Source organism: Xyrauchen texanus, chromosome 20, assembly GCF_025860055.1.
Source record: "Xyrauchen texanus isolate HMW12.3.18 chromosome 20, RBS_HiC_50CHRs, whole genome shotgun sequence".
NCBI classification, from domain to species: domain Eukaryota; kingdom Metazoa; phylum Chordata; class Actinopteri; order Cypriniformes; family Catostomidae; genus Xyrauchen; species Xyrauchen texanus.
Genome location: NC_068295.1, coordinates 24,280,150 through 24,306,708, shown reverse-complemented (window position 1 = coordinate 24,306,708; position 26,559 = coordinate 24,280,150). Strand labels below are relative to the sequence as shown.

Below are 26,559 nucleotides of genomic sequence, written 5' to 3'. Positions count from 1 at the left end.
GCGTGGTTTTGCGCAATTCTTTTTTCACAATACGAAAGTCGCGTGAACAAATTATACTGTTATCGTTGTTGCTAACTTTAAAACTAGCAGGTTGATGACCTGTGTCGGAAATCCAGTGATGCTGGAAGTGACGATTCTTCCTGACAATCAGTGATCTGCAGGATTTTGACGTCACATTTAGTATCGGCTCGACTCGCTTGGAACCTCGACTGAGGTGGTACTAAAAAAAGTATCATGTACCAGGTACTATCCACAGTGGAAAACCCCCAAAAAGCGAGCAGAGTGGAGTTGTACCGTGCAGTGGAAAAGCCCCATATGTCTTTTGTTACATTTAAAAGTTCTTTAAAAAATAATGCACTTTCTCTTACTCTAACCACATGCTTTTTTTAAGAGCTGTATTTTGTCACTTTTTAGTATGTAGGATAGGGGATGGGCGGTATGACCAAAATCTTCAGACTTCAAATTCGTATTGGCTGAGCCATATAAGTTGTAGATATTAAATATTAAAAGTTGTAAAATAGCTTAAATACGGTCTGTAATTTTGCATTACTCCATGCTTCTTTGCTGCTCTTACATTTAAATGATGTTAAGCAGTCCAGCCCCCTGATTGCTGCACAGTTTGATGTATTCTTTCTTTATCTCACTTGAGTCACAACTCACTGTCAGTGATCATCAGTGCCAATTATGCTGTTAGCAAAGATTTTTGGGATATTTGTGCCCAAGACATTATTTCTGTTGTATCACAAGCAAGAGCAGAAGACTCCGGGAATAGAGACACTGTGTTATTGGTAAGACAATTAGAGGCCGGTATTGATATTTTAACACCGTAATCGGCCGATACAATCCGATCACATATTTTTCTTTTTAAAATGCCTATTGTCACACTTTTGAAAGTTATATTCTGCAGTTATATGTTAATGGCCCATACTGTTAAATTACATAAAATGTCCATTAATTGTGGAATGCTAACATTTATTTGAATTTGAAAACGGTAATGAATAATTCTGTTGTCACTATCAAAGATCATTGATATACTGGTAACCAGTAAACACCATAAGAGAATAACACATACAGAAAAGATATTCAAAAATAAGCTAGATATATCTATTATAATTTCCAAAACCGCTCCAGTGAGAAATCCTGAATATTTTTACCGTCTGATTGTCGAGACTTGCGCAACATCATGTATACTGTAGGGTTGCGCGGTATACCGTTACAAAAGAAAAATCTCATAACCAAAAAATTAAATGGTTTAAATGGTACCATATTATCCTTTTGTTTATTTCGGTACCATATTAAAGTATGCTGATATCTATTTGAAAATAATAAAAAAGAAAGGTCTTGATATGGCCAATTGTGATCATTAAACAGCAGAAGGATATCATTTAATTAAATAATATACAGGCACATGTGCTGTGACCCACAGAATGAATGAGAGGCACCTCTATGCTCTGTCATCACTTTTACACACACACACACACACACACACACAACACACACACGCAGCATACACTACTAATGCTTGATTTTCATCCAGTGTGTCCAATAGTATCCATCTGCAGAGCAGTGTTTATAAATGGCTGTGAACACTCAAATGGCATATTTCACCAGAGATTTCAGCTCACGAGTCATGGGAAGCTTGATATAATGAACCCTTTAAAACAGGAAGAACTTCAAAGGTCTTTTAAAATAAAAGTCCCACTGAAATGAACACTTTATTTAACTGGATGCAAGACATTATGACAGAAAAATATTACTACTGTATAAAAGTGTAATATTAAAAGTAGTAGCAATAATACTCATAATAACAATAATTTATTTAATGATTATATTATTAGTGTTCTTATCTGTAAGCAATATCACAAAAGCTGAATACCAGCATGTTGTGATTCAGCCATGGCAGCCTCTGGTAATCATATTGTTTTCATTTAATGATTTCATTAATACTGTAAAGCTCTGTTGTGCGTCTTTTTAGTTTTTTACCAAAATTAATTTTTGTTTTTTAAAAAGAATTATGTATAGATCATTATATTATCATTTGATCAAAGCTGTACAGTATGTATCTAATTAACACAATTTGATCATAACATTTAATTAAAACATTTAACATAGAATCCAGAGAAATTAAAACAGAAAAGGCATAATTTGTATCTATAAGACTTTATGCTATTTTTCTCAATAAATTTCTGTGTAATTTAATTACAAATCTGAGTTTTCTTTTTTATTTGTTGCTTAAGTATTGAATTAGTATCGATACCGAGGTACAAGGGCTGGTATTGTACCGAAGCCAAAATGTTGGTATTGGAGCAACCCTAGTATGCTCAGATTTTTATTTGCAGATTTTATTTTTTGTTTAATTCATAACTCTTGAAAATGGACACCTTACAATTCAGACACATGTAATTCATAATTATTTTTAAAACAAACCAGCATATTCATAAAATTTGTGAATGCTCAGAATTGCCTACAACCCTTTATTGGTTGCAATGTTTCGATGGCTGAGCAGGCTCTCATTCTTTAGGGTAGCAGTGTATGTGTGATTTGGTCCATGATGCAATAAAAAAAAGATCCGCCCTGAATCTAGGCACTATCGGATAATCGTCGATCACAGGTTTAAGACGAAGATCGGCTGATTTAGATTGGTGGCTGATCGATCTGTGCACCCCTACTCTGTGTATCTGTAATGTACCTGATGGGAGCATGTTGGGCTCTCTTGGGTTGAACTGAATCAAAATGATTTTAATTAAATGTCTTTTGGATGATCAGCTAGGGTTCGTGAATGCTTGGAGGTGACGGCAATGTTCATGAAATCACATTAATTGTGTGACTTTTTAAAGTCCAGTAACAACTACAACTGTGCACATGTGGCAAACTTGGGCCTTATTTTGTGATTTGTTATGATGGCTTTTTGAGTGGTGGTTAAAAGGGGGTGGCAGTTTGTGTCCACACTTTATATGTATATGTCACTGTATATGTCTGGGGCAGCAACAGTGGTCAACAACGTATTGAGAGAATTAGAGAGTGTACACAGAGGATGCATTCTTGTGTTCAAAAGCAGGTAGAAGTAAGTTACATTTTGTACTTTTATTAACTTTACACTAAGTTTTAAAAATGCTTAAAAAACAGCAAGGCTCAGTGTAACTGACCAGTTTCTTACTAGTCCAGTTCAAAAGAGCCCACCACCAAGTCTCTATGATATTTTGGTCCCTGGATTTGACTATAGTCCTTTCATGTAAGTAAAGGTTTTTTTCAGCCAATTTATTGCTAGCTGGACAAAAATTGTAATTCGAATTGCTAAGTAAAGTACTTACACTTCTGTCCTCAACAAGCTGCATGATTTGAGTTATTCATGTCCATAGCACAAACTGTGCAGGACGAGCTTCGCGGCAATGACTTGGGTTTAGAGATTTGCTCATATATAACCTTAAGGATGTGCAGTAGTAAGAGTGAAGCTTGCCTTAGCAAGCCCCGGTAATTACATGCCACATACAGAGTTTCCAGCCGCTTGTTATCTCTCATTAAGCATTCTCTTTTTTTCCAGTCAAACAGTCCATCAAACAACCATATTTTTCCTGAAAGGCATCTGGTGTCTTAATGCTCTTAATGAAGTTTTGACTGCCTTTGGCGAAGTTTCAGCATCTGAACTATAAACTATAAAATATTTTTCCTCTAGTTTTGCAAAACTCCTTTGCCCTTTGTTGCAGTTTTTAAGTGAGACTGTGTGAATGCATGTGGAATGTGAATGTATTGAGAAGGCCAGATCTGGAGAATTGATTGTTCTGTCCATAGGCTTTCAAGCTGAATTAAAACAGACCCCGTTCTCATTGTGGGTGTGCGTGCGTGTATTTGTGTGTACAGTGTAGTCCCCAAGGGTGGCCAGTAAACAACAGATTAATTTAAAAGATCCTTGGACAAAAACAAAAGATAATTTGATCAGCACGTTTTGGTATTTCTCATAGGCTTCCTTTAAAGTAACCTGGCAACTGTTTTTCTTCAAAATCTTCATCATGCTGGCTGGCACTGCATTAAAAAGCAACAGTGCTATTCATTTGGTGGGGCCCACACAAGTGCCAAAGCCCCCTCCCGCTAAATCTCTCCACTCTCTTAACCTGTATTAAAGTCCAGAGACATCTCTTGACATGCCAACCTCTTAACAGACACCTATTAAGCTATTATCATCTCTGTGCCATCATTTGCTTTGTCGTCTTTCAAAGGCCGGGACATTCTGCAGTTACTCATTCTAACAATGTTTTATACCTCATAGTATTTAGAGCAACTGCATAGGCCCAAGTGTTTGGTTTCTAAACGTCTTCTGAATTTGGGTGGTTTCATTCTCTTCAGCCATTAATTTAACGCACAAAAAAACACATTGTGGTTGGACCCAAATTGAATGTATTCTGGGAAGTATTTACTTTTCATAGTTTTCTTCATGGTTTTCGAGAATGAGGGCGTGTCTTCGCAACCTGTTGGCATCATCCTGAGAGATTGTTATGTCTTCTGTAATGTAAAAACATTCATACTGTATGTTCTTAATATTCAGAGTTGTTCATTATTAAATATACTTAAAAGGGCTTTTGAATGCAATTTAATTGCACCTTGTCTGATTTATTTGAATGTGAGACTTCTACTTTAGTTTCTGCTTTGCATAAGGTTCAGATTAATCTAATGAAATGTAAAGGCAAATATGTAATTGTAGAGCCTGAGAACAATTTAATCTAATCTCTGGTTACTCTGATCTTACATCCTGATCTCTTGTATTTGCTGTGGCATAGCTTAACTGTTTCTTATGTAATCTATTTTTTATACAGTTCTATGACCATGTGCGGTTTTGCTGTCCTAAACATTCTTACGGTAGCATGCTTTTCTTTCTATCTGTGTCATGGTAGTCAGTGGTGTGATCCTGGGCTGCGTGGAGTCTGTGGCTGAGACTCATTGCAAGCAAGCAGTATGCGACTGGGTGCTGGTGATGTCAGAAAGCGCATGAAACACTGCTGAATCTTTGAGGTGCACAGCCTGCAGTAGATCTAAATGGAATAAGGGGCTAGGACCCTCCCCGTATATCACCACTTTCTTCCTCTACACATCTCTCTGTCCCTCTCTGACCTCTCTCAGGTCAGCTGCAGCATCGCAGCCCTCCCGTATTATTAGGGCTCTGGAATGCCCGCTGTTCTCTGGAGGCTGACTGGCAGAGGCACGATAAATGTAACAGCGCTGCTGTGGTGAATCTTTAATGGAACAAATTGTGAATTTTTTATGAACCCAAGCCAAATGGTGTGTGTGCACAAATGGGGCAACAGAGAGAGGTTGAAGACTGAGTGTGCATTGGGGCATATTTTAAAGAAAGACAGAATTGCATTCATGTATATTATTATTATTATTATTATTATTATTATTGTGCATGTCTGTGTGTATGTACCAGTGGAGGGAGAGATGGTGGTGCACTTGTCATTTTTGTCCACTTCTAAGTTAAGCTTGCATGCATGTGTTAAATTTGTATATGGTCCCTATTGTAGGCAAAGCATTTTTATAATTCAAAGCAGCATGCCATTGTGCCAACAGCATAAGCTTCTATTCTCTCTTCTCTTTGGGTAAAGCATCAGCACCAGACACTGTGACTGATTTTAGTAGCCAAATAACAGAATTGCTCAATGTAGATGGTTGTTCAGAAGTAACATTGAAATCTGAAGAGATAACTGCTAATGATATATATATATGTATATACATTAAATGTGTTTTTTTAGTTTTCCCTTACTGTGAGGTGGCGGGCATAACATGGGACGTTCATTTTTAAACGAGCCCTAAATACGCCGGGGTCTCTTATTTGGAAATGTCTACACTCCCATCTTCTCCCTCAAATAGATAAAGGAAACACAATATCCACTGTTACAATTATTTACAATATAAAACTAAATAAACACTACAAAGTGAACATTTTCATATAACAAAATCAACAGTAGATCATATAACGATCCCCCTAATCCGGTAGTCAGTTGTGAACTCACCGATGGCTGATTCACTCAAACTGCTAACCTGAGCTCTTTAAAGCCCCATACACACGTAGCGACTTCCAGCTACAAAGCTACCTCATCTCATTTATTGTCAATGAGAGATGTCAACACGAGCGACAATGGCCTCTGGTGACTAGATGCGGGCGTGGCGAGCGACGCTACAAAGTTGAAAAAGGTTTACCTTTATGTAAATGAGGAGTGACTTTCTGGAGCGACAACCAGTGAAAATGTGTTAGTGGAGCTTACGTCATCCGTCTCCTTTGAAATAATGGAGTCAAGTGCAGCTAAGACAGAGATGTTTCTATGAGTGATTTCACTGCTCTATAGGATTGGTCTGTAACCACAGATATAATACAAAATGTGTGGAATAGAAATTGTTAGGAGTCTGAGTGAGTTTGATATGTTTGTTCGTCTTGTAAATTACATGATGCAATGAGCACTGCTACAGTTCATATAAAAACACTCTCCACAGCAGAAGGTTAATTTTTTTTAGGGACAAGAAAACCGATTCCTTTTCAAATTATGCCTAATTTGTGATCGTATTTTCAAAAATAAGTGCAGTTGGGGTCCTGGGTAGCTCAGCGAGTATTGACACTGACTGCCACACCTGGAGTTGCAAGTTCGAATCCAGGGCATGCTGAGTTACTCCAGCCAGGTCTCCTTAGCAACCAAATTGGCCTGGTTGCTAGGGAGGGAAGATTCACACGGGTAACCTCCACGTGGTCACGATTAATGGTCCTCGCTCCCGAAGGAGTGCTTTGTAATTTGATCGCAGAGAGTAGCATGAGCCTCCACATGCTGTGAGTCTCAACAGTGTCATGCACTATGAGCCACATGATAAGATGTGCGGATTGACTGTCTCAGAAGCAGGAGCAACAGAGACTTGTCCTCCACCACCCAGATTGAGGTGAGTAACCATGCCACCATGAGGACCTACTAAGTAGTGGGAATTGGGCATTCCAAATTGGGAGAAAAGGGGATTACATTTATTTTTATTTTTTTATAAATAGGCGCAGTCCACCAATAACGTTGTCTCAACAGCAATAGGAACGCCCACTAGCGACATCAAATGATGAAGTCACTGCATGCGTGTATGGGGCTGAATTCACCACCTGCTTTTGCACTGACTGACAGTAACGCACAATTCGTGTCAGAGGGACATAGTTTTGATCCTGGCTAATATGATGCATGTTTCAGAGGAAGATTTGTTAGTGCTACACAGGAATATGAACTTCACAGGAAGATATCGCTGGATTTGTGCAAGTTTTGTAAACTTTGTGAATTAAATATTTTAAAGATATACAATCCTCATATTTGTAGCTTGTATATGAAAGGTTTTATTACTATTTGCCTTTTTTGTCATTAGACAAGACCATTACAAGTTATAAGGAACCATTGAGAACGAAAGCGCTAGCATTTAATATAATAAGTTGTGCATGTCTCCTGAGTGGGCGGTACTGTTAAAATGAGACCGTTTTGCATGCCGATCTATTATTGTTGTAACAGACGATGGCACGTAAAAAAACAAACTGATTTGGACATTTACATGCCTTCACATGCAAACAAGGGATTCTCAGTGCCACCGTGGCTTGCTTAACTAATTGGCCAAACACGAAATGTATCGACTGATGCAGATCGTTTAAAAATACCAAATAACAGATGATTTATCGGTCGCAGCGATATATTGGTCGACCACTAGCATCCAGCTCATGATTGTATATGGCTCAAGATGCTGAATCAACTTGTGTTGGATGTTAATATATTCTAAGACTCCTAAATGCACCAAAGATGTGGCATGCTTGTCTGTGAACAGGATATGTAGGAATATAATCAGTTGTCTGATCATTCAGCTCTAAGTCAGTGAAAACACAACACTGGCTCTGGCTCAACTCTGGAAGAAGCACCATTTTGGAAAAGGACTAGATACATGTGTAATAAGTATGAGCGGAAAGGCTCTACATGCTCTCTGGTGAAAACAAATTGTACTTTGTTGATGTCTTCCTTATTGCCCTTGCTGTGGTATTCTGATTACCATGGAATGGCAGTCACTTCTCTACACAGTTAAAGCATTAGATCAGTATATGTACCAACCTCCTACCACCAAGTATACTTGTCTTGAATCTTTTCCTTTCTAAAAGAACTATGGTAGTCACATAAGCACAAGTTATGTTATAGTATTGTTTGAGTTTTCATTGTCACGTGTATGATGAAGTATTGGTTTGTGTACTGATTTTATAGAGTAGAACAACTCCCATGATTCCTGAAAAGCACACAGAAACACTGTGCATATTAATGCTGCCTATGATGGGGATGACGGCACACTGAAGGATCTAATGATCTAATTTGAGTTTTAAAAGCAACCTTAGTGTGAGTGCGGCTTCAAGATACATCTGTGTTTTATATTTATGTCTAATTATGCAGAAGCATGCCATACAGGCTTGATTCAGCATGTGTTGTGTTTTTCTAATTGTGCAGAAGTAGCATGTCCACATGCTTAACTCAGTATTTCTGTGTATGTCCTAGCAGTAGCAAGTCTCTGTACTTGCTCGGCAGCAGCAGTAAGGCAGATCTAGTCCACCAAGACGAAATCAACATGTCATATTATTACTTCTTTAAAATGCTAAATCTTTCATAGAGTTGTCATGAATGAACTTAGATTATTCAATAAACTGCACTGATTTTTACCATCACTTCGTCTCTTGCCTTATGCTATATTCACCTGCTGACTCTGCCTGGCTCTTGGGCTGGAAAAAGAGTTAACGTAACAAGCTGTTTGATGTTGACTGTTTTTGGATATCAGACCGAACTCTGATATTTGGATTTCTTCTGACAGAGAGAAAGGTCTAGTAGGAGACTGGATCTAACAATACCCTTCTCAGTTGCTTTGAGTTCTACTTTAATAGTGTCACCATGTTTACAGTAACTTATAACTTGTAGCTAATATTTAATTAAAATAGATTTGAGAGTAAAACCACCTTTATCACGAAAGTTAGGATGGTGAATGATGTTTCTCAATTATTTTCTCAGTTCTAATGTGAAAGCCTCAAAACAGGATTTATTAGCTCTGCTAATGAAAGGTAAACTATTTGTTTTCTTACCTTGACAAGACTATAGATTGAAAGGAATGTTCTTTGGTCTAATGAGATCAATGTATCCCAACTTAGTTTATGTCAGAAATTCAGTTTTAAATTAGATACATTTGCTCATGGCATAACATACTAAGCCAGGGTTGAATTCCTAAACAGCTGTGCCATGGAAAGCAGGTGAGAAATTAAAGTTTATTTAAATGAGATGTTTGTGTACATTTTCTAGTGATTATGGCAGCAGTAGTTCTAGCCAAATCAATTGTTTTTGTACTTGTGTGTGTTGTAGGACAAGTAGCAACAAAGTACTGACACTGTAGGCCTAACTTGCATTTATTTAAACTGTTGGGTGCTTGACAGATAAACAAATGTTTTAAAAATAGACTATAAGATGGCAGCACCATAAGTCTATGTTAATTTATAAAAATGTTAATTGTCCCAAAATAGAGTTAATTTTATTTATGGTAAATATAGTATCCTATTTTATCTTATTTTGATTTTGAAATATGACCCGGCCATGTCCTTGACCTCACCCATGTCATCTCTTCAGAAGTCCATTACAAATGCAATCCATATATATTTTTTAACATCTAAGTTTGTTTGTAATTCTACAGCAACAGGTGCCCTTAAAATTCTAACACCTCTGTATACTCTGTAGTATGAGTCCTCTAACATGTTTTGTGGATTTTTCATGAAATTGTGAGGAATATTGTTGGCCACTAACAGTATATCAGTAGAGTTCAGGGGTTAGGGATTTTTAATAAAATGAATTAACATATTACTCTGCATCTACCACCAACCAGTAATGAACTGCTTGTATTGCACATTTAAAATCAACACAAAAGCCCACTTTCCTCCTCCACATAGACTAAACACAGGCCTGTAGTCCTATTTATACATGAGACTGTTCATTTTTTTAACCTACGAGTGTTGTGCTATATTTTGAAAGGACCATAATGTAATGCATATGACTGTACCATGTGGCACTCTGTGCAAACATTGACACAGATAAACACCATTACTCAGATGGCTGACTCATTGTTTGTTTGGCCCTGCATCATTTATTCATAATCTAGGCTAGAATTGTCACCTCTGAGCTGCGTTGATGGTGTGCCAAAAGAGCAAGTGTAAGCTGGTCTAGGTGTCTGGAGTTATGATCAGAAGACTTTGAACTGGTAGTCTTCACTCACCTGAGAATGAGAGCAAGCGGGCATTAAATAAATGTAGTGCCATCCTTCCACTAGAAGATATAGTCCCTGACATGTAAACTTACCTTAATAGTTTTCATTTTTGAGTACTTCGTAGTGATATGCACAGTAGCTAGGTGAACCGTAAAGGCCCCAATATACTTTCGGAGAAATTGTTCTTCTTGTAGTGGTTTAAAGACATTTTAAACAGCCGAGCAATGGTATACTGTTTGCGAACATTTAGACACCTGCCACACCACTGTGGGTGGCATTTAGAAGTACATTTGAATATGTGGACGCTCCTTACAACCTAACATTAAAATGTGTTATCAATTACTTTATTCCTCATTCTATGAGTAGACTTCACACAAGATCAGTAAAAGTTGTTTTAACCACTCTGATGATTTAGAGTAATATATACGAGTAGAAATGTTTTCTTGTTTACATTCTTATTTCATGATGCTAGTCTACTTGCACACTACACGCAGCCATAATATGCTCCGGTTACACTCTGTTAATGTAATTTCTGATGACACCGATACTGCTTCAAAGATTAATGTGTATAAAAGTATTAATGTGCAGAATACAGACAAAAGAATAATAGGCTTACTTTGGGGAAATGTTGGAATGGCTTTCACCACAAATGGCACGCGAGAGAAGCAGAATGGGCACATGAAGTATTTGAGTAGATTTGATTCCTTTTTGTAGATCCAAAAAAAAAAAATCACATAACATTAAAATGTCTCTGCGTCAAAAATCTTACAGATGTAGTTACATTTGCACCAGCTTTTTAATAACTCATCACTCTTATTTAAGTAAATGTTTTTATCCCCTTTTCTCCCAATTTGGAATGCCCTATTCCCACTACTTAGTAGCTCCTCGTGGCATCAATACTTGCTGAGCTACACAGGCCCCATGTTGACTGATTTTGACTGACATAAACACAATTAGCTGTCAGCCGCTCTATGTCTCACCTAACGATGACGTGGACCAATGGCAGTAAGAAGGTGTTTGGCAGCCTGTAAGAATGGTTCCTAAAAGTTTTCCCAGACGAGCTGCTATGAACCACCAAAACGAATGCAAAAACATATTTTTGGCCAGATTTTGTTCAAAATGACGCCACAACCATTCATTCTTCGATTTCGTATGAAGTATATCGGGGCCTTAACATGTATTTTGGTAGACTGGAACACTGAAGTGACTAATCAACATCCAGGACATCATGCCATCATTGGCAGTTGACCAAGTATACTTGTCTTTAATCTTTTCCTTTTTTAAATGTTTTTTTCTCCTTTTCTCCCAATTTGAAATGCCCAATTCCCACTACTTAGTAGATCTTCGTGGTGGTGCGGTTACTCGCCTCAATCCGGGTGGCAGAGGACAAGTCTCAGTTGCCTCCGCTTCTGAGACCGTCAATCCGTGCATATTATCCATTGCTAGTCATGCATGACACCGTGGAGACTCCACATATGGAGGCTAATGCTTAAATCCTCGTTCCATGCACAACTTACCAAATGCCCCATTGAGAGCGAGAACCACTATTCGCGACCACAAGGTGGTTACCCCATGTGACTCTACCCTCCCTAGCAACTGGGACAATCTGGTTGCTTAGGAGACCTGCCTGGAGTCATTCAGCACTCCCTGGATTCAAACTCATGACTCCAGGGGTGAATCTTTTCCTTTCTTAAAGAACTATGTTAGTCACATAAGCACAGGTTATGTTATAATATTGTTGAGAGTTTTCATTGTCACATTTATGATGAAGGATTGGTTTGTGTACTGATTTTATAGAGTAAAACATCTCCCATGATTTCTGAAAAGCACACAAAAACACTGCACATTAATGCTGCCTGTGATTGGGATGACTGCAAGGCCATCCTTATCTCGCTTTCTATGTCTTTTTCAAGCAGTGGTCATAGAGATTTGTCCTACCTGCTTGGATTTAACTACTTCTGGGAATCTTCAGGCATCTAATGCGCATAACAGGATAATCCCTGACAGATCGGGGGGAGACCAAGTGGCACCCTCCTTTTAGCAGATGGCTTGGTGCGGGGCAGAGTCACATCTTAAGCTCACATTCTTACACACAAGCACGTCAACGTACAAACACGAATGCCCTTCGCTTTACAATTAACAACTATGCTCACTCTCTCTTTCTAGTGCTTTGAGCTAATGAGAAAGTTTTGAGTTTGCATGCTTTTTCATTATCCTATGTTTGGATGTATTTTTTTTTACACCTAGCTACCAAATGAGGAAATGACTGCAAAAAGCTTTTAAAATGTTTTTTGCAATACTGGGATGTGTTTGTGTTTTCTTTTTTTCAATTATATTTTTCACAATACTGTTTTGAAAAAAAATGAGACTTACTACCACTCAGAGTAAATGTGTTGGAAAATGAAACAATGTGACATTAGAACAACAAACACTAAATTATTTCTATTCAACCATAATGCAAGCTCAGAATATCTATAAATCAGTAAGTAAATTCCTTGTGGCAGTTTTACTGTCCTTGACTGAATGTTTACCTTTATCTTAGTGTGTCAGTTGCACAAAGCACACATACACTGCCTTCCTAAAAAATGGGTGATAATCTTTTAGTTGTGATAAGTGGAATTTAATGTGATAAGATGGAATTTGTGTTGGTATTAGGACTGCCCTAACTTCAATTTAAACATTAAAATCAGTCAGTGGAAAGAGTTTTGGACTGAAATCACTAGTATGAGCATGAAGTTGAAAAGTGAAAGTATTTCCTGTGGTTCTGAATGCTTAGAAAGCAGGCAGACTTGTTCACTCAGGTACTTACGGAATCATCACCTGAATGCCTATACCAGGTGGTAAGTAGGTGGAAATAATTTGAACATGCTTGGTTTATAACCTATGAAACAAAATATATCACCTAAACGCCCCAAAATAATAGGGAGTTGGGCTGGGTAAAAATAATTATTTTCTAATTAATCATTAACTTCAGTGGAAACGACCCCGATATCGATTCTTAAAATTCCAAGATTTTTTATATGTGAAGTTAAGGATAGAGATCCATTCAGAGGTGTGGGTGAGGCCAGCAGGAGGTGCTCACAATGCGGTCTTTGAGGGTCCTAAAACCCCAGTATAGTGACAGTGACCCCGTAAAAAGGCCCCGTCCTTTGGATGAGTTATTAATCAAAGATCCTGACTCTCTGTGTTCACTAAAAAACCCCCAGTGCACTTCTCGCAAAAAGTAGGGGTGTAACCCTGTTGTCCTGGCCAAATTCCCCCCATTGGCCCTTATCAATCATGGCCTCCTAATAATCCCCATCCCTGAATTGGCTATGTATCTGTACTCTCTCCTCTCCCCCAACAGCGGTTGTGTGGTGAGCGTACTGGTGCACAATGGCTGCCGTTGCCATGGTCATCCAGGTGGATGCTGTACACTGGTGGTGGGTGAGGAGAGTCCCCTGTTCACAATGTAAAGCGCTTTGAGTGTGTTGTCAGAAAAGTGCTATATAAATACAACATTCATTCGCTGCATGTTGAGAGTAAAGGTTTGGTTTGACTCCTTCCATTTAATGCATGTCTTGGTGTCTGACTGTCTGTCATGCTAGTGCTGTCAGTTGCACTCCCACCTCCCGCAGCTAAGTGCGTGTTCAGAGAAAAAAAAAAAAAAAACACAATTCACTCAACGGTGCTGTGACATCGTTTTAGTAGATTGAAAGTTCTGGGTCAAAAGCCTACTAATTTTTCTGGTGGCCATATGTATAATTACTTAATTTAGGTGGGCAAACGCAAAATCCTAAGAAAGATAGGTGAGCATATGGTGTATGCTCTAGACTACACTACTACTAGGAAGCCTCAAGCTGCGTTCACACTACCAGCGATGTGCAGCGACAAAACGACCTCGCCTCGTTCATTTTCAATGAGAGCTGGCTACTTCCGGCAACACGAGCGATGGTGACCGTTGCCGACCGGATGTGGGCGTGTCCAGAGACATGACAATGTTGAGATATGTTTAACTTGCTCACGTGATCCTAATATTTTAATAATAATATTAATTGTAAAGAAACAGTTCTGTTTAGACTCCAAACATACCACTAGCGACCTAACCGCAAGCCACTGGTGACATGCAGCAACAAAGTAGCTGGCAGTGTGAACGCAGCTTTATTGATGGTGCTGTGGGGGGTACTTGCAGCAAATAAAGGTTGGGAAACACTGCTCTAAGCTACTTCAATAGCTCTATGATAAAGCAGGAAGTTCAGCACTTGTTGCATACTGCACCGAAGTCCAATGAAGAGGAAAACAGTGAGATAAAGATTGCAATATTTGTTCTGAATCATAAAACAAAGAATTGCAGTATTATCACAATCCAGATATCAATATAATATTGTATTGTCCCTCCTGGTTCCCGCTTCTAAGCTACTGCCCATCACATTTGTTAAGCGTGTGTGTGAAGGAGCAGTTACTAGAGACACTCCCTGCGTCATACTGGCTGCAGCTGTTGCATGTCGCAGGATTGGGTGCAGTGAGTGAGTGTTTGCCGTGGCTCTGCACGCATGAGGAGACAGCTTGTTTGACAGATGTGCTGTGTTGGTCTGCAGAGCTGTTAAACTGGGATGAAATTAATTGTCAAAGATTGTGATGCGTTTCTGACATCTGTTTTCTGCTGATGAGGAAACAAAGATCCGGTCAGAACAGAAGATAAACACACTTTTTCAATAACCTCTAGCATCACGTGCTTACAGGAAACCACTTTACAAGTCATATCTTCAGCTTTTCTGTACACAAGTAAGAAAACCTGTATCAATTTACTTATTTTAAGATATAGAGACTGTACAAATATACATAGATACAACTAATTTGTACATATTAAGGCTGTCAAATAAAGATTTGAAAATCAAATATCAGATAAAGATGAACATTTGAATGCTAAAATGTGCATAACATTTCTGGCATAATTTACACACCCTCATGTAATTTCAAACCAGTTTGACTTTCTTCCGTGAAATATCAAATATGTTTTGAAGAATGTTTACTCTGCTCTTTTCCATATGTATATATGTTTCCCCAGTTAGAAAATCACTAACAGAGCATAGTAATTTCATTGTCCATGATCAAATAGCGTACCTTGTTTCCAGCATGTTTATCATTAAACAAAAAACATTGCAGTTGAGCACGGACATCTTTACAAATGAAACCAGACTCATTTTGGCCTTTTTGATTCTTTGTTTTCGTATAATACAGTATTGTGAGGCAAAAGAGTGCAGTACTTTGAAATCGCAAACTTCAGTAGATTGTGGTGTATGTATGTGAGTGAATTGTCATTTGTATATCCTGCTATGTGCATTGATCAGAGTGAATAATTACAGTGAGACAGAGTGAGTGTTTTTTGGTAGGCATTTGTGTTATTAATTATAGCAATAATTGTTTTCTTCTGTATTTGGCATTGTCCAGTTATCATGAAGTAGAATGCAGGCCTTAAGTGCATACGATCTGTTTGACTTTTCCATTCACCACTACAGAAAAGCCCACACACACACACACATGTACATGCCTCTTGAAACAGAGTGAGTGATGGAGAGATGAAAGAGAAGTGCTGGAAAGCATATGGGTGGAAAGAAAGCTCAATGAGGTGGAAAGAGGAGTCAGGTGAGTGTTACCATGGTGGCAAGAGAGAATATGATGTTATTATAAACTGTGTGCTCTAAGACAAGTGCTCGTCCATGTCCCCCTGCAGTCCTGTTTGTAAGTAAATCTCTAAACAGCGGATTAGTGGTATGATGGCGAGGGATCAGACGACAGCTTAATCTCAGGTCTTTAAGACAGACACTGGCCTGTTTGTCTTTTGCCGTTTGCTTGAGAAGGTTTTGCAGGAGTTTTTACGTTTAATTTTTATGCTTTTTAGTCCATGAGTGTTTGCTTTGAAACCATCTATATGTTAGTGTACTCCTGAAAGTTTGCAAAATTAACCTTTTAGACCTTTTACACTACTAGAGTGCCTGCAGAATGTGTCCTAGTGTGGCAGCTGCCGTGGATTTTAGCTGTCTGTCTGTCTGTTTGTAGTTGCAGGCTTTCAATTGGATGAACCGACTGAGACAGGGTGGTGCTTTGCATTCACATACTTGAATATTGCAAGTTGTTTGGTGGTTTATTCTGGCAGTATGAAGGCCTGTTGGCATGAGCCAAAGCATCAAACCAAGATGCTTTCCTGCTGTACTGTAGTGTCTGTCTGACACAAGTCATTTTATTTGCACTCTGGCTGTTTGGAACACAGCGCTCTTGTGTGAACGTCACTTACGCTGGACTGTGATAAAATGTTTTAGAGGATTGGATTGAATTAAAAGCAACACTCACAATAATTTTTACAAATCTAAAAATGTTTCTGTCTCCCTCTTAAATTTTACACTTATTTTCCACCACATTTATATTTAACAAACACACACACACACAGTTCCTCTCAGGCTTTGCCACTGTTGGAGGACCTGTTTCATTCTGAATCAGCAGCATTAATAAGAAGTGACTGGATCTGGATCCAGATAGAATCTGTTTCCCTCTCGCTGTTCCTTCCAGCAGTGTCACCCCATCCAATTTACTCTGTTTACCCCAGAAAAAAGACCATTTTTATATCACAGTAATGGTATAAATCACAGCCATGCTTTATTTATTAAATAACCACAAGGTAATGTCTGTTTTTCAAATGAAAGGTGCTTCATGTCATTTTTTTCACCCTTTTTTTTTTTTTTACTTTATCAGTGCAAACCAAAAGATAAGGTTTGGTCATAACAATTGAAGTCTTGCTTCATTAGTCGTGTTTCCACTATCGGGCAAAATGAGGGCATGCTACTGTGAGTCAGGATTAGTTGTCACTTCCTGGGCTTCCTCTGGGTCAACGGCCAAGCGCCTTTGCCCACCCTTGAGTCAATGGAGAACAGAGAATCGGCAGTAATGATTGGTAGTTGAAATCAGGGCTCTTCTGAATATTTGGGCTGATGAAAATTTGTAATGAATTATCGACTTAATTTACTGAAATGAAGATGTGATTAAGTATATTGTCGCCAAACTTGTGTAGCCGGCGCACAACAGTACAGGTCCGGGGGGAAAACAATTGCAGTCACAGTACACTGTACACACAGTACAGTCAATTTGAGGGCTAGCTAGTCTCCAGAATCTGATACCTCAGCTTGAGTTTCCCTCTTGCTTGTGAAATGTGCGGGGTGTGTTAAATTGTCTCCAGGGTGCCGTATTAACCCTCTGGGGTCGACGGACGCGCCGGCGCGTCCTGCTGGATATTTTCGTCATTACAGCAGAAACAACTTAAAATACTCCGTCATTTTGGGGCATACAGATAAGTGTAAGACATCATTAGAGACTATAAAGGGTCTACTTTTATTTGTGTACACTCACAATAACAACAAAATCTTGTGCTTTTGTAAAATAAATAAATAAGTGTGAGCTGTAAGCAGTCTCTGTGTTCACGAGCATATTTCAGAAACTCGTCACAAAAATGAACTGAAACTCTGTGAATTCTTTTCACACAAACATGAAACATATGCCTAAAGAAAGCTTAAAATGTCTACTTTTAAATAAAACAATTCAAATTTAAAACAAATATTCTCCCGTTATACAATTTGTATGAAATAAAGCGATGCACAGTTTTTACTGGTCCATCTCATTATTCATACGCTACTGTGCAGAGACGATCAATGCAAATGTACAGGCTCCCGACTGTGAGGTTGTAAACCCTTTTCATACATTTTTCTGCACGTTTGCAATGATACACAGGCGACTGTGAGGTTTGATTTTAACACATTTCATTTTTCTGCGCGTTTGCAACAATACACAGACGAGAAAGCTCCAGGATATTATGGAAGATTTAACATTTTCCTCAGAAGAAGAGCGGGACTCCGATGAATGTTTGTATTTTGAAGAGAGACTTGATCCAGCCACGGATACAATTTCAGATGAGTAAGTCAATTAGTTTTCATTAGTTGACATCCTATTTTATATAAACATGTTCATATTTTACTAGTGGGACTGTTTCCAGACTTGCCAGCCAGGATTCAGAGTATTGACATTTGAAATATCTCCTAATAAGCAAGTTACATTTAAATGCTGTTTAGGCTAAAGCAGGCATTTAAATTGTGTGCTGTATGATATAAATATGATATGTAATATGATATAAAAATAATATGAATGTTTAGATGATATTTTATCTAGTGTTTAAAATGCCTCATTATCATCAACAAAGCTTGTGCTTGCAAATATGTGTTCAGATTAAATGAGTAAAATGCTCTTTAAATATGCTCATATTAGAAAATCAGCATATTTTATGATTTCTGAAGGATAATTTTTTTTTATTGCAAATTAACAAAAGAGTAACACATACAAGGTAGTGAGACACATATACAATACAGAAGAGAGAAAAGGCACAAAAACAAAACAAAAACAACGAAATACAAAACAGCCCAACACAGTCATCGATAAAGTGGTGTATGTAGGCACATGAGATCCTTTCTGTGACGCAAGTATAGATAGGGGCAGTCCGGTAGTATCAGTATAGTTTTAGTGAGGGTATTAATCACCCCAACAATCACAACAACAACAGCAATATATTAATATTAGTGGTGATAGTATCAATGATAATATTTATAATGATAATTCATGACAATAATAGGAGCATTAGCTCTAGCAATCTATAATAATAAAATAACGATACATTTTGGTCAGTCAATAATGTCACCGTACCTGCTCTAAACTCTAGGTCAGGGGGCTGATCCACAACTGCCAGTGAGCACAACCCACAGACAACTCCACCCCCCTCCCCACACAGACACCGATACCTCTCCTCTATTCAATAATCCGATTCCCCCTCACCGCCGCCAGCGACACCCAACCCCAGTAGTTAAGCTTCTAGGCTCCATTGAGGTTTCCTCTAAAAAGTACGCCGGGGCACCATAACAGGCACCTCCAAACCAAGCTCCCTTAGTCTGTTTGTGACTTGACATAACCAAATGTTATGGGTGGTTGGGCCATTTTTTTTTTTTTATTTTTTTTTTTTTCTTTCCCCCCCCTTTTCTTTCTTTCTTCCCTTCCATGGCTTGAGCAAGGTGTGCACTGGTTAGCTCCCCAGCCAGAGACAACACATCCAACCTAGGTATCAAATCAATATGATTATTTAATGCTGAGGGAGGGATCTGGCCAGAGGCAGTGAAAGGGAAGTGCCGGTCAGTCCAATCACTGAGTCTGTGATAATTATGCCAACAGGATATGCCAGTTGCACCCACCAGCAGCTCCTAGAACAGACGCCCGACCCAGACCATTTATATTTTTAACAAAATTTTATACATATTTATACGTAATATTTTCTGAATTGGCATTTATATAGATTAATAATAATAATAATAATAATAATAATAATAATAATATCAATATCATCATCCCTACTACCACCATCTTTAATAAAAAAAATAATAATAATAAAAAAAAAAAATAGCAATAATATGCAGATTTTAAATAAAATAAAAGTACAGCTTATCGAACATTATACATATACATGTATACATTACAATATATTTATATAGAAAACTGTTCTTTTAAATTGTAAAAAGAGTTCACAATATCAATGTTTTACTGTATTTTGGATCAAATAAATCCAGTCTTGGTGAGCAGAAGAGACTTCTTTTAAATGGTAGTGTAGGTCTAAAATTAAGTAAAGTCTTTATGTAAAGAAAATATATAATCAGATTACTTCTTTTAACTTAAAACTTGATTTTGATCGTTCAGTCTCCTCACATTCATTCTCTATCCCTCATTGATGGGCCCAGGGGAGGGTCTTTGTATCCTCAGGTGTGAAATACATCCATATTCAAGATAGTTCACGCCTCCTCGCATATTACCTATCAACACTAAAAGTGCCTTACAAAAGTTCAATTACTATATTGTTTTGTATGAATGAGTGATCAGGATGATTTTTGCATCATTTTGTAGCAAAAACGCTAGGCTACAATATCCAGTTCTCAAAAGTATTGTGGACAAATGTTTAGTATCTGTTATATGACCTTATTTCAGTGACTTGAAATTTTAGTTTTTTCAAAAACCATGCATGAATGTTATTTTCTCAAAAATACAAACCTGTACATGCATGTTGCTCACATATTATTGTAGCCCAGATTGTGCTGAATACAGTGAAGAGTGAGTGACATGTACAGTGCCATTAATATGTTTTTAAGCAACTGAAAAAAGCACAAATGTCAAGGCATGTCAAAACTTCTCCAGGGCCCAAAATACCCTCAGACCCCAGAGGGTTAAGGGTGGGTTTTAGGGCAACGGTGTGGGGCTATTGGCCCTATGGTTGGAATGCAGATACATTTTGGTTTCGTTGTTCAAGTCTTGAGGCTATTGGCCCTGGCTGACCAGATTATTGCCCTGGCTCACACTAGCCGATAGTGGAAAAGTAGCTGATATTATGTAACATATGCGTTAAAAACAACTCTACTCAAAACACTAACATTATAAAACTGATCGGGAACATGACATGGAGAAAGTGACAGAGATAGTCAGTGAGGGATAATCTGCAGCTCTGGCCGTCGGCTGATAATTTGAGGCAGATTCTCAGTTTCTGGCCAGTGACGTGTGCATGTCCTGCTGTCGAGATGTGTGGACAGCCCATTATATCAGCTCAGCATTACCCTTCTGCCTGAAGTGAGCGTGATATGTCACAAAAGAGAAAGAACTCAGGAGTTTTTTAGTGATAAGCCAGACCGGTTAATCAGTTGATATTTGACCATTTTGAGATTACTGGTTCTCTGTAAATATTTGGGCTTTTGGTTCTTTGTAAAAATAAAATGCTGCATTTAAGCTGCTTTGCCATTGTCATGACACTCAGTACGCATCTGTACACAAGAATCAAGACAATACACACTCTTTACAGTGTAAATGTGGATTTGTAGGGTTAAATAGATGAATAGAACCAGACCAGTCACAATTCGGTATGCAATACTAATGATGACATCATCAGTGGTTACATTTTGAAACCTGAACATTCCATCAATGTTAAACAATGGGAGATTTTCAAACTTTGATCTAGTTTACAAAGTTTACAAAAATCTAAAACATAATAAAGTTTTTTTGAATTGCTAAAACACTAAACCTCATTCTCTGAACGAAATGCTCATTGATCTAAACCCATTTGCCGACTCAATCTCTCTTTTGGCAAAAGAGTGATTGATAGTAGTTAGATGCCATTTGGAAATCTCATCCACACTTTTTGCAAAACCCTAAACACATTATCACTCACAAAAACACATTTTGCACTGTGATGCACTTGTGTTGCACTTGTTTTGCAAAATGGTAAACACGGGTGGTAAAATGTTAACACAACTACAGTTGTCATCTTTTACATACCACGACTCAAAATTGTTCACACTTGTTTCTAATGATTTGATCAAACCAGTTGTACGAATTATAAGCGTGATGCTGAGGCATAATTAATCTCTCATTGAGGATTTTTCTGTTGCACAACATTTTTGAATGTACTGTAATGTGCTTTTCATTTACAGTTTTCTTTGTTCTGTGGGCTTTTGCGGTTGGACTACTGTATTTTTACAGTATGCTGAATATTCAATACCGTATTACTTGCAGTACTTACAGTTTACAATATATTCACTGTACTATGTAATTGTAAAATGCGTTTACTTTATACAAAACGTAAAAAAAAAAAAATCTGTAACTACATGCCCTGGATGCTGTGTTCTCCAATTATTTATGTAGTGTCTTATGAATGCTCTTTGTTGTTTATATTAGTGACTGAAAACAATGCTTGGGGTGATTTAGAAGTAGTGTCATAGCGTAGTTTGTCCAGTAGAGCATGCTTTGACACCATTGTTTGCAGAGCTGAGCTGGCAGTGGTTCTGCTGACGATGCTGAGTTTAACGGTGTCTTCTCGGTAAGTTGCTTACTACTTTGTGAAAAACATACTGGAAAGTTAATAAACAATAACTCCATAATTTTCAGTATAACTAATATAATTTTAACCCTGTCACTGACAACCACCTCTTTCATGTTTATCACATCTGTTTGCTGTTAGTCAGCTAAAGTTTGTTCAGTGCAGTCAATAACGTAGCAGATTGAAAGGTCAGCATCAGAGCATCTATTTGCAGCTCAGCAGACAACAGTGTGGTGGGGGATTGTGTCTGTTAAGGGTTTATTTCACACAACGTTGTTACCTAGTTGGTGAAACGCAATGCTGGAACGTAAATTAACAACTTCTATCTTTTACTCTTCGTGACAATGAGCTTATAGCTAACTAGCTAACCTCGTAGCTACTTTCATACCTTGTTTGCAGAGTCAAAGCTAATGTGTAAAGTATTCACAGTTTGGTACCCCCTTCAACCGAACAATTCCAGTCATTGCATTTACAAAACGCAATATTTAAAAGTCTGTTTTTTCACCATTTGAAAGTTTCCCCAGAATTTGTATAGCAGAATACGGTGTATCACTGCTGCCTCTGTTTATCTCTTGACTCAGCAGCAGCGGACCATGAGTTATTGTTTGTGACTGTTATACATTAACAGCATAATATTGCTATAGATAAGCAATAAAACTGTACTTTAGTACAATTTAGAGGTACTTGTACTTGAGTATTAACATGGCATTATCTATTAATGTATACTTCCACTACATTTCAGAGGGAAATTTGTTACTTTTTTCAATGTTGGCAATGTATAATAATGCGTCCACTGTGCGAAAAACCATAAGTTCGATCAGTTAAAAAAATTCCCACTATACCAGAACAGTCTGAACGTCTGTACGAGGTTTGGCAGATGTAGCTTGAAAGCTCTGTGTCAAGCTAACACAATTACTGTTTTCCCCATGTCTCCTATTGGTTGTACAAACAGAGTCCTGCCTCAAACTCACACCATTGGTTGAGCCAATGTTCTGTGTCTGGCATTTTAGGTGGCATTAACTTACAAAAGATTTATAGTTGATTCTGCATGTTAAATTAGGATAAGAGAAATTATTTTAATATTGAAAAAGTTACACACATCAGCTTTAAAGAAGCCTTTTATAATTAGGCTGATTTTGGGTTCACCAGACCCCGATCAGACGTGTTTCTATGGGGGGAAGCTTACATAAATATTTTTCTTGCATTGTGTACTGCATATGTTGCTTTGCAACTGAAGTTTATCTGATGATGTTGTATCTCTCTTTTACCTGGAGGCCAGCTGGATGTTTAGGTTGCTAAGGCTATTATAAATCCAGCCAATTGGAAAGCTACACACAGCTAGCTAGCTCGCTTGGAAAAGACCTGATCTTGGCTCAGACACAATGTGCTGATGTCACAGACTTCTCCTGGAGGGCGTCTGGCACTTTGGGTTAAGATTCAGCTGCTGAGAAAAGACCTCCTTTCAACCCCTCGTTCTCTGTACTAAGAGATCCAATCTCTCTACCACATCTATTTAACATCACGTGAGCCCTGTCCTTTATAGACGCTGATCTGCAGGGAATGTGAACACACTGGCTCTTTTAGTCAATAGGATTTTGAGTGCAGCTTCCGAAAAACAAATTATTGTATCTTTTATAATAAGTGATAAAGATTTAAACATTAAATGTAAACTCAGCCACTAGCACTAACTCATCTGACATTAACCTACGGAAAACTACACTTGTTAAAAAGTTTCTAAAATTTCTTTGGGCTTGTTTCATCTCACTTAGGGCACAGAGTGAGCCAGGACTTCATTGACGCCCCTTCAAAAAAAGTGACACCATTGTCTGAATGTGTCTGTCTGTTCTCCCATTAAGGCTCTGTTTAATGCACAATAGTGCACCTTTTAGCTTTGCATATTTTTAACTGTCTCTGTTATGATAACCTCTGAAATCGTCTGTAAACATGGTTGAAATTCTCGTATCAAGCCCCTCTCGCTTTCCATTCTGTGTCATATTGACCTGACTGTGTGTTTAGAGACTTTGGTTATCCTGATTTTAATAACAGCTATTCAGATGTGTACAATATATAAGTCTGGTTTCGTATCCCACAATGTGAGGGGATCTGTGAGAGCAGGAGCAGTTTGTGATGGTACAATGATGCTATTAAATGGCAATACAATGGTTATTTAGATATAAACAGCACATAAGTACATAAATTTGCATTTGTTTTTGTTATTAACCATTTTTTATTGATTCCATGCAGAAAATCAAATGGACACAGATAATGTAAAATCAAACCACATGAAATCACAGCCCCCCAAACTAAATTCTTAGATCTTAACACATCTCCAAAAAACTTTTTTTTCCCCCCCCGTCTTCTGATTGGCATCGCCAGCAGGTGGGTGTGTCTTTAAGACCAAGCTTATACAATCTAGAGGGGTGTTCCAATAGAATCTTAAATTTCTATATTTCTTTTTTTAGAATCCTAATCCACACTCCCTCCTCCAATACCAAGTTTAAATCTTTCTCCCATAATCTTTTGAGAGAAGTTGAATCTCCTGCCCCAAGACTCTGAATTAACAAGGAGTAATAATACACTGATGCCTCATGACCTTTCCCAAAAGCAGTAATCACCACTTCCAAAGTATCTGCTGCTTTAGGGGGGTGTTTGCTACTCCCAAAAATTGTACAGAGTTGGTGGCACCTATAAAATGTTGAACCATATTTTCAAAAGATCTCAACACTCCACTCTCATATAGGTCACACAGCATACTAACCTCCCTCATAATTCACTCTTACCAGCAGAAAGGGGACTTAATAATACGTAATTTTGGGTTCAGCCATATGCTCGAAGCAACATTTAAATAAATGTCCGAATTAAACACTCTGGACACTTGTCCATACTGCGTGCAAATGCAAGATATCGGAGTGTGACTTTACTTTTCCGGTTAATTTAATAGAAAGGCTCTGCAATTTCTTTTCGATACAAAACCAGGGAGGGGCTCTCTCAGGTGGAAGTGACAATGTGCCAAATATCTGAGACCGAATGCATAATAATAAAACAAAATCTCGGCCCTCTTTTGTCAATCGACCTATGTAACTTACCATTCCAAATGAAGTACTTCGCTGTACTATCAAATTGCTTGAAATAAGAGAGAGTGACATCTACAGGGATAGACTGCAGCAGGTAGTTGAATTTTGGAATACAATTCATTTTAACAAAATTAACTAACTAAATCATGCAACTTTGCTGGGAATAAGATGCCCAAATACTTAATGCCCTGTTTGGGCCACTGGAAGGTGCCCGGCTAAAAAGATGTTACTGGGCAGTACGCTCTCAGAGACAAAGCTTCAGATTTACACCAATTTACATATTCATAATTCTGTGGAGGCAAGGCATGTATCTAGTGGGGTCGGAGACGAATAATAAAATATCGTCTGGGTAAAGCAAAAGTTTATGTGCCATACCTCCCGCCACCACTCTTGGAAAATAATTGTACTTTCTTATCGCGACTGCTAATGGGTCCTGGGCAAGACAGAACAATAAGGGGGAAAGAGGGCAACCCTGCCAGGTGCCCCTATCATGAGTAAAATAATCAGAAATTAATCCATTAGTTTGTACCGCCGCTACCGGGTGTCTATAAAGTAAATTAATCCATCCAATAAAAGTATTCCAGAACCCATATATTTCCAAAACCTTAAAAAGATAATCCCATTCTACCATATCAAGCACCTTTTTGGCATCAAGTGAGATGGCAGTGACCAGACTATGATCATTCACCACTGACCACATGATATTGATGAAATGCCTAATTTTATCAGAAGAGCTACAGCCCCAAATAAACCCCACCTGATCTATATGTATAAGAGGTGTCATAACTTAGTCAGTTAGCCAAAATTTTGGACAATATTTTTACATTTAGCTGAAACAGGGAAATTGGACTGTAACTCTTACACTCGCTTTTTAAAAAATATTTGTCCTTTTTAAGAATCAGACTGATCTGGGCTTGTGTCATGGTTGGTGGAAGCTTTCCATTATTTAATGATTCCATTTAAACAGTAGTGGAGCCAGTTCTGTAGCATAAGATCTAAAAAATTCAGCGTTAAAGCTGTCTGGCCCTGGATCCTTGCCTTTAGGCAAGGCCTTAATTACCTCGCCAAGCTCCGCCAATGTTATCTCAGAATCAAGAGAATTTCTTTGCTCAGTCGTCAGTTTAGGGAGTTCTAATGGTTCCACAAAATGTCTAAAATCTTCATCAGTAGACGTGGAGTTATAGAGATTACAAAAATTATTCTTTAAAAGCATTATTAATATCAATGGCCAAGGTAGCACCAGCAGATTTCACTGAGGGAACGGTAGAAAAAGACTCACTCTGCTTTATATAA

The 26,559-nt window shown here is 38.1% G+C and overlaps 1 protein-coding gene across 38 annotated transcripts in view; it reads left to right on the top strand.

Annotated features, from left to right (window-relative positions):
- LOC127660384 (calcium/calmodulin-dependent protein kinase type II subunit gamma-like) overlaps positions 1 to 26,559 on the top strand; it is a 105,541-nt gene that overhangs the window by 3,747 nt on the left and 75,235 nt on the right. The window lies entirely within an intron of this gene.